Source organism: Asparagus officinalis, chromosome 7, assembly GCF_001876935.1.
Source record: "Asparagus officinalis chromosome 7, Aspof.V1, whole genome shotgun sequence".
NCBI lineage: Eukaryota > Viridiplantae > Streptophyta > Magnoliopsida > Asparagales > Asparagaceae > Asparagus > Asparagus officinalis.
The window spans coordinates 104647559-104655729 of NC_033800.1; positions in this window are offsets into that span (position 1 = coordinate 104647559).

Consider the following 8171-nt stretch of genomic DNA (forward strand, 5'->3'; position numbering starts at 1 on the left):
ATTTTGGATAGACTTCATTTACTACATGTTGCTCAATGATCAAGCCTCTCGGTCCTCTAATCTAAACAATCTTAATTAGATAGGAACTTTGGCATGGCAATCTCAACAGGAACACAATCATAAGTCAATCTCTTGAGCTTAATTGTCATCTTATTAGTAGACGTAGGCTGACACACCTTACTTGCTAACTTAGATAAGTAATGGTTATTCCAAAATTTCAAATTTAGCCTAGGAAACTAAATCCACACAGGAAAACCTCTGTATCGAACTTATAAAGAGATAAATCACTAGACCAAGGTCTTAACTATAAAGGAAAATTACCATAAAACATTAGCAAGTACTTAATCCCTAATCTCCTCATCGACAAATTTAAACAAATACACTCGAGACTTGAGAAGGAACACCTGAGTACCAACTTAATTCTTTCAACTAAGCTCAACATAACTCTCAGTTGCCTTAAATATGACATCAAGACCCAAAACATGAGCAATAACATAGCAACATCAGGACTTACTTCCTTCTTCCCAGTTATCTTCAGAAATGCTCAAAATTTAAAAGGAAGAAGGGGGAAGTAATTGAGAGAAACATTAGCACTAGTAGTTCTACTATCTCAAAAAAGAATGCGACAATCCTTATCTCCATCCAGTGCCTTGGCTGGAGCATCACTACTATCCACCACTTGAGCCTATGTCTGAACACCACTAGCCACCTAGTTTTCATGCTCTCTCAACTCATCCACAGCATCATCTTCATCAATAGGTTCTCTTCCACAACATCATCTTCATCAATAGCTACTCCAGCTCCTCTTTAACCCTAGGTGTTGTGAAACGAAATAGGGGGAAATCAACATGCAATAAAAAGTGGTTGAAACCCTTTGCTAGAGTTACCACTTATCATCTTCAACCCAAATCTAGTTGGAATTGGATTAGATTGAGAAAGCACCTTTAGTAGAAGCAAGAATTTCAGCCATAGAAACAATCTTCCTTGCCTCAATAGCTCTAGTATTGATACGAGTCGCCGTGCGAGCACCCTTTGGTCGCGGAATTACCAAAAGGTGGGTTGAGAAGAAGACGACCAAAACACAAGAACAGTTTGGCGAAGGAAAATACCTTCTCTAGACTATGAAGAATCAACTAATACAAATCTCTCCCTCACAATCTCACTAGAATCGAGAACAACCTCTCAATCCTCTCTAAACCCTAATACAATGATTAGAATCTCTCTCTAAGATTTATCTTGATTCCTAGATTGCTTAGAAACCCTAAAACAATCCTTTATATAGGTGTACAAACGTGGATGACAAACTGGTAAATAACCAAGCCCAAAACCAACAGGAATTCGTGTGAACAGAAATCCAACCAAACCAGGAAAGCTCCGATGAGTCGACTCATGAACAGTCATGAGTCGACTCATGACCTCATATGAGTTAACTCATAACTGATGAGTCGACTGGTCAGAAACTTTTGCTAACAGGACTGGGTTTCGTGAGTCGACTCATTACAGTCATGAGTCGACTCAACCTGATGAGTCGACTCATGTACATGTATGAGTCGACTCAAGAGCTGAAAACTAGATTCTTCGAATCTGCTGCTCATCGTCTCGTTCCACGCTTCCACCTGCGTTCCACTGTACTGTTTTACACAATTATTCTCATGCTATCATGAGAATCATCTATCCTCAAGCTCCCATGAGGATCGCTAAGTTCCGAAGAGAAGATACATCCGTATCAAGTACTCGCAATAACTACCAAATCTAAGTCTTCACCATCTGATATATGCTCTAAATAAAGCATGAAAAGTGCACAACTAGTGTATACAGCATGCAAGTGTCGATCCCACGAGGCAGGTGTGCTCTAAAAAAGTCCTAAACTGCTTTTTGAAGTGTGAAAGAAGAGAGAGAGAGAGAGAGAGAGAGAGAGAGAGAGAGAGAGAGAGAGAGAGAGAGAGAGGAGAGGTTAGTTGGGGTGTGATTTATTATAGATAAAAAGTTTAAAAATATGAAGAAAATAAAACCAAGAGAAGAAACAAATGAAATAGAATAAAAAAAATCAAGAATGAGAATGAAACCAAGAGAAGAAGCAAATAAAAAGATGAAGAAAATCAAGTGATAAAATTAGAAATATATGATTAAATCTACAAGTTTGGAGAGAGAGAGAGAGAGAGAGAGAGAGAGAGAGAGAGAGAGAGAGAGTAGAGGTTAGTTGGGGTGTGATTTATTATAGATAAAAAGTTTAAAAATATGAAGAAAATAAAACCAAGAGAAGAAACAAATGAAATAGAATAAAAAAAATCAAGAATGAGAATGAAACCAAGAGAAGAAGCAAATAAAAAGATGAAGAAAATCAAGTGATAAAATTAGAAATATATGATTAAATCTACAAGTTTATTCCTAGTTAAATTTAAGAACTACTCTCTTTTAATTCTCATATTAGTAAATTTCTTAAGCATAGATAATCAAGTTATTCAAAACAAGCATAACCTATAAATATCATCTTCAAGCAATATCATCATTCATGAAAAGAACTAAACTACTAGATAGTAATTCTAGAATTAAAAAAACACAAACTATCAAACCATTTATGATAAGTATAGACTATTAAATTCATTTTCTACCCATTATTATTCTAGTTGATTGTTCTAAGCATTATCATTTAATCACAAAAAGAGAGCAATTCAAAAACAAAAAAGAAATTAAACTAGCTTCATCTAATCCTAGATATCCTACGAAAATTAACTACTCATACTGCTCCTAGAAATCAAGAACAAAAAACGAATAAATCCTAAATTATACGACATGATTAAAAAGCAAGAAATTAAATCCTACTACAAAGTAAAAATAAAAATCAAGAAATCAAATCCTAAACATGCAATTCTAAATAAGAAATAAAAGAGGAAAAAATAAAAACTTACATTGTAAGGAGTTTGCCCCTTATAAAGTACATTTTCATTAATAAAAGAAAACTAAAAAGGAGGAAAAAACATTTATTTAATGCAAAGTAGAGTTTATAATTTTGGAAGGTCTTCTCAAAAAGAGTAGCTCTCCTCACCAAAAAGAAGTTCATAATATTTTTACATATCCCTTACCATCACTCTCTACTCCTATTTTTGGCCTACAATAACCAACATCAGCCCTTACATCAAACTTGGGCTCTAAGAAATTAAAATCAACAATTGATTAGTTTCTATTACAAACTAATCAATTAGCTCATATATTAGTAAATTAATTAGCTAATAGATTAATGCATCAATTAGTTTGTAAAAAAAATTTCTTTTCTTTGTTGACTCGACTTCTCTTGGGCAATTGGCCTTTGTCGCCTTTATTTAGCTTCTTTTATGTTTCAAGTAGAGGTATTTTAAGCTTCTTTGATCTTTTATTTGATAATTTTTTATTTTCTATAAATTCATAAAATAAATGATATTAACAAGTATATTTATTTAATAAATTATATAATAAAGGTATAAACTTATAATAAAATAGTGTGATCAAATACTCTCACACTTAAACTTTTACTAGTCCTCTAACAAAGAAAAAAATAGAAAAGAAAGAAAAAACATTCTAACTCATTTTCGTTGGAAGCATAGTTGTATTCAACGCATACAACAAGCCTTTAAACTCTAGGTTACCCTCTAGGAGTTGTAGTCTCGTGAGCATTTGCATTGAATATACCCATAAAACTTAATCAACTTGCCAATTTGAAGAAGTCAATATAGAATTAAGTTATTTGACATATTTTAAACAATCTAATTAAAGCTAGTTTTTACTCAAGAAAATATTTTTATGTATAACTCTAAAGTAAATATATTAGAAAAATTTTCAGTGTAATCATACAATACCAAGTCTAACTTCAAACTTTAATTTAAAATTCTAAAATGAACATGCTAGCTCTATGAGAGAAAACTTCTCTAACGACATACGATCCTGCTCATTGTGATCTTAAATTTTTAGGGAAAAGATGGAGTTTTGAGGTATAAAGCAGAGCTTTTTGTCCCGGTGTAAAAAATTTTCATATTTTTGAGTTCTAGTGAAAAATCGTTGTTTTCTCTTTGTAAAATATTGAATTTATATATGCATCATTTTTTATCTCCTCCAATTCATTTATTTAGAGCATTCTTGTCTTACCCAACGAGCCTAAATTTAAATTAAGCTATTTTATTGCTCATACTGCTTAGTGCTTAAGTTCAACCAAAAGGTGACATGCCTTTCTAAAAACTAGCTTGTACGAAGACATTCCCCGATGTGTCTTAAAATCAGTTTAATAGGTCCATAAAGCATCACTCAATTTGACAGACTATTTTTTTTTCTATTTTAATTTATAGTTTTTTTAAAAAATTATTTGATATGTCTATTGGTGACCTCAACTTGTCAACTGGTTTGGTGATGATAAGGAGTGAATTATTTATGAGTTATTAAATATTTCGTCATCAAAGCTTCAAAAGAATTGTTATAAAAATGTGTATCATTATCATTAATGATAGCACATGGCACTCCAAATCGTGAAAAGATATGGTCTTTGCAAAATTAGATAATCACCTTGTTGTCATGCAACTACTTTAGCTATTTGACATGTGTTCTACAACCACTACAATGTATAGATTTCCAAAATAGTTTGGATATGGACCGATGAAATATATACCACACACCTCAAAAAGCTGAACAGTGAGAATTGGTTGTAAAGGCATCATATATCTTCTAGTGATTCTTCCTAAAAATTAACAATAGTTACATGCTTTACAGAATCCAAAGACATCTTTGAATAGAGTGGGCCAGTACAGCCCATATTGAAGAACTTTCTCAGGGGATTTTCTCGGACTAAAGCCGTTGTAAGCTTGCTCATGACAAAAAGAAAGATCACTCTTAGTTTCTTTGTTTAGAATACACCTTTTAATGATTTAATCAGGATAATACTTAAGTAGGTAGGGATTATCCTAGTAGAAATACTTTAAATAGTTCACAATATCTACAAACTATGGTACGAACCTTACTGGACTTATAGGAGCTCATCAGGAAAATAACTGTTTACCGGAATGTTTGGTGTAAGGGTGTTAGGGAGCCTAGACAAGTGATCTCCTACAGGGTTTTCTGCTCCTTTTCTATTAAGAATTTATAATCAAACTCTTAGAGCAAGAGCATCCATTTAATGAGACATGCTTTAGCATCTTTCTTGGTCAAAAATACTTTAGTATAGCATGAGTAGTGTAAACATTAATGAGAGACCCAGTAAGGTAGGGCCTGAATTAATTTCTCTTAGGCAAAAAAATAGCTAAAATTGCTTCTTAATGAAAAAATGTTTTTGTTATGCGTTATTCAGTGCCCTACTTATATAGTAGATCACGTTAGGCTTTCTATCTATTCATTATTCTAGGACAACACCAATTGCAAAGTTAGAGGCATCAAGCATTAACTCAAAGGGTAGGGTCCACTTTGATGCATGAATGACAGAAGCTGTGATTAGCTCCTTCTGTAGATGATCAAATGCCTTAAAGCATTCATGGGAGAAGACAAAGGGTGTATCAAGATTAGTCAAAGAAGTAACAAGTTTGCTAATGTTTTTTATGAACCCTTTGCAAAAACCAGTATGACTAAGAAATGATCTAACATCCTTCATATTTTTAGAAATGGGGAGGTTAGAAATGAGATCTACCTTAACATCTATTCTTTTATTGAAAACTCTCACTCTAATACAATTCTATATTTGATCACAAAGTGACATTTCTCCCAATTTAGAGTCAGATTTTCTCCTTACACAATGCTAGGACAAGTTTGAGATAATACAAACACTTAAAAAATGCATCACCAAAGATCAAAAAATTATCCATAAAGATCTCCAAGAATCACTCAATCATATCAGAAAAGATGCTGATCATGCAGCGTTAAAATGTGGCGGGGGCATAGCATAACCAAAAAGGCATGCGATGGTAGGCAAACATTCTGTACAGACATGTGAAAGTGATTTTCTCCTCACCATTAGGATCCATAGGAATCTGATTTTAACCTGAATATCCATCTAAGAAATAATAAAAACTCATGGCCTGCTAAATACTTAAGTATTTGGTCTATGAAAGGAAGAGGGAAGTTATCTTTTCGTGTGTCTAAGTTTAGTTTTCTATAATTGATGCTAACTCACCATCCAACTTAGATTCAAATGAGAATTAACTCATTAGCCTCATTTAGGATTACTATGATCCCAGACTTTTTAGGGACAAATTTGACTAGACTCACCCAAGAACTATCAGAAATAGGATAAATGATAACACTATCGAGACATTTCAGAGTTGACTTTTCAATTGCTTCTTTCATCATTGGGCTCAGCCTACATTGGTGATCCCTAGTAGGCTTGACATTATCTTATAAATGGATTCTATGTTTTCACATTGGTTAGACTAATTCCTTTGATAGCAACCATTGTCCATTTAATGACTTTCCTATTTTCTCTCAAGACATCTAAGAGGGCTTCTTTTTGACTAGTTATCAAATCAAAAGTAACAACGATCGGTAAGGTCTCATTCTTTCTTAAGAAAGCATACTTAAGATTTTTAGGTAAAGGTTTGAACTCTAGCTTAGGGGGTTCCACTATAGAGGAAGGAAGTTGGGCTCATTGTTCCAAAGGGTGAGGTTGCCATCTCTGTGTAGATACATGATCCACTTGCTAATCTAACTCCTCAAACAATTTTATTTCTTCATCAAAAATCTCCTAAAAATTCAGGTGAGATAAACTAAGATTTGACTCAAGTTTTTCTTCTAAGTTGTAAAACCCCGTAAAATAGAGTGAATGAGTTTTTATTATGAAATATATATTTATATTATAGATAGATGTGATAACAAGTGTTTGGAGATCAAACAAGTATATATGTAAGAGATATCAAATGGAAAAGACCAGCACAAATAAACATGCACAAACAGGAAATTTCCTGTCATGTCGACCGGGCCATAGTGGCGGTCGACCGCTGGGCATGCAGGCGAGCAGAAAGGATTCTGCTTCCTGCGCAATCGACCGCGACATAGCGGCAGTTGACCGTCGAGCAGGTTTTGAGTCTTTCCAGGTTCGGGTCATGTTGGGTTTTGGATCGGGTTTTTGGGTTCATATAAATATTATTATATTCGAGAGACCCTCTTCCTCATTAGACCAAACCCTAGCAGCCTCCTCCTTTCCTCTTGCAAACCCTAACCCCTCCTCCTTGGTGATCTCGGTGGATTTTAGAGAGTTTGAACGGGATCCAGCGGCGTTTAGCGAAGGAGGATACCTTTCTAGCGTTGTTTAGAATTTGTCATCACCCCTCAGGCGAGTTTCATCTCGCCCAATCCTACACCCATGTTTTTAAACGTTTTCAACAATGTTTTCTTGTGATTTGTGAGCCTAACATGCTATTATTTTCGTATAAAGATAGATCTTATTATTGTATGATGCAAAAGAACAAGTTTTCAGTTAATAAAGATCACCCACGAATTTATAAATGCTTATCTATATGTGAAATGTTTTCTAACAAGGGTTTTAAAAGAAAAATATTTGTTTTCGAAGGTTTCGACATGAATATGTATGTTTAAAAAAATATTTTGTTTTGTCTATAGTGATTAGACTGTTGTTCACATGTTCTAGATATGCTAAATCATGTATATAGGCTTAGTAGTATTTAAAATCGTTGTTTTATGGCTTTGGAAATCAAAACCCTCAGAGCAGAAAAACATGCAGAAGGTTTTCTGTACCTACGCGGTCGAGCGCTGAGCACGCAGCAGAAGCAGGAAGCTTTTATTTCCTGCGCGGTCGACCGTGGCGGTCGACCGCTGGGCGCGCAGCTGAGTAGAAATTTTTTGCTCACTGCACGATTGACCGCATGAATTTTGCGATCGATCGTGGGACCCGTTTGTGCATGTGTACGTCGTTTGTGTGTAATTGTGTGGTTGGCGAGACACCTAGGTTATATGGGTTTGTTATACACTAAATTGGTGTACATGATTTGACTATAGACACGAGTCTTAGATTTATTCACTGGGATATGAGAGTGAATAGTATATATATGCTTTTACTTGTATATGTTCATTGTATGATATTAATCGTATGCAGTCCATGCGTTGGACACTTGTCTATTGCGGCCCATGTGTTGGACCTAAATCATATAGTCCATGTGTTGGACATTTACCCATTTCAGTCCATGTGTTGGACCTTCATCATATAC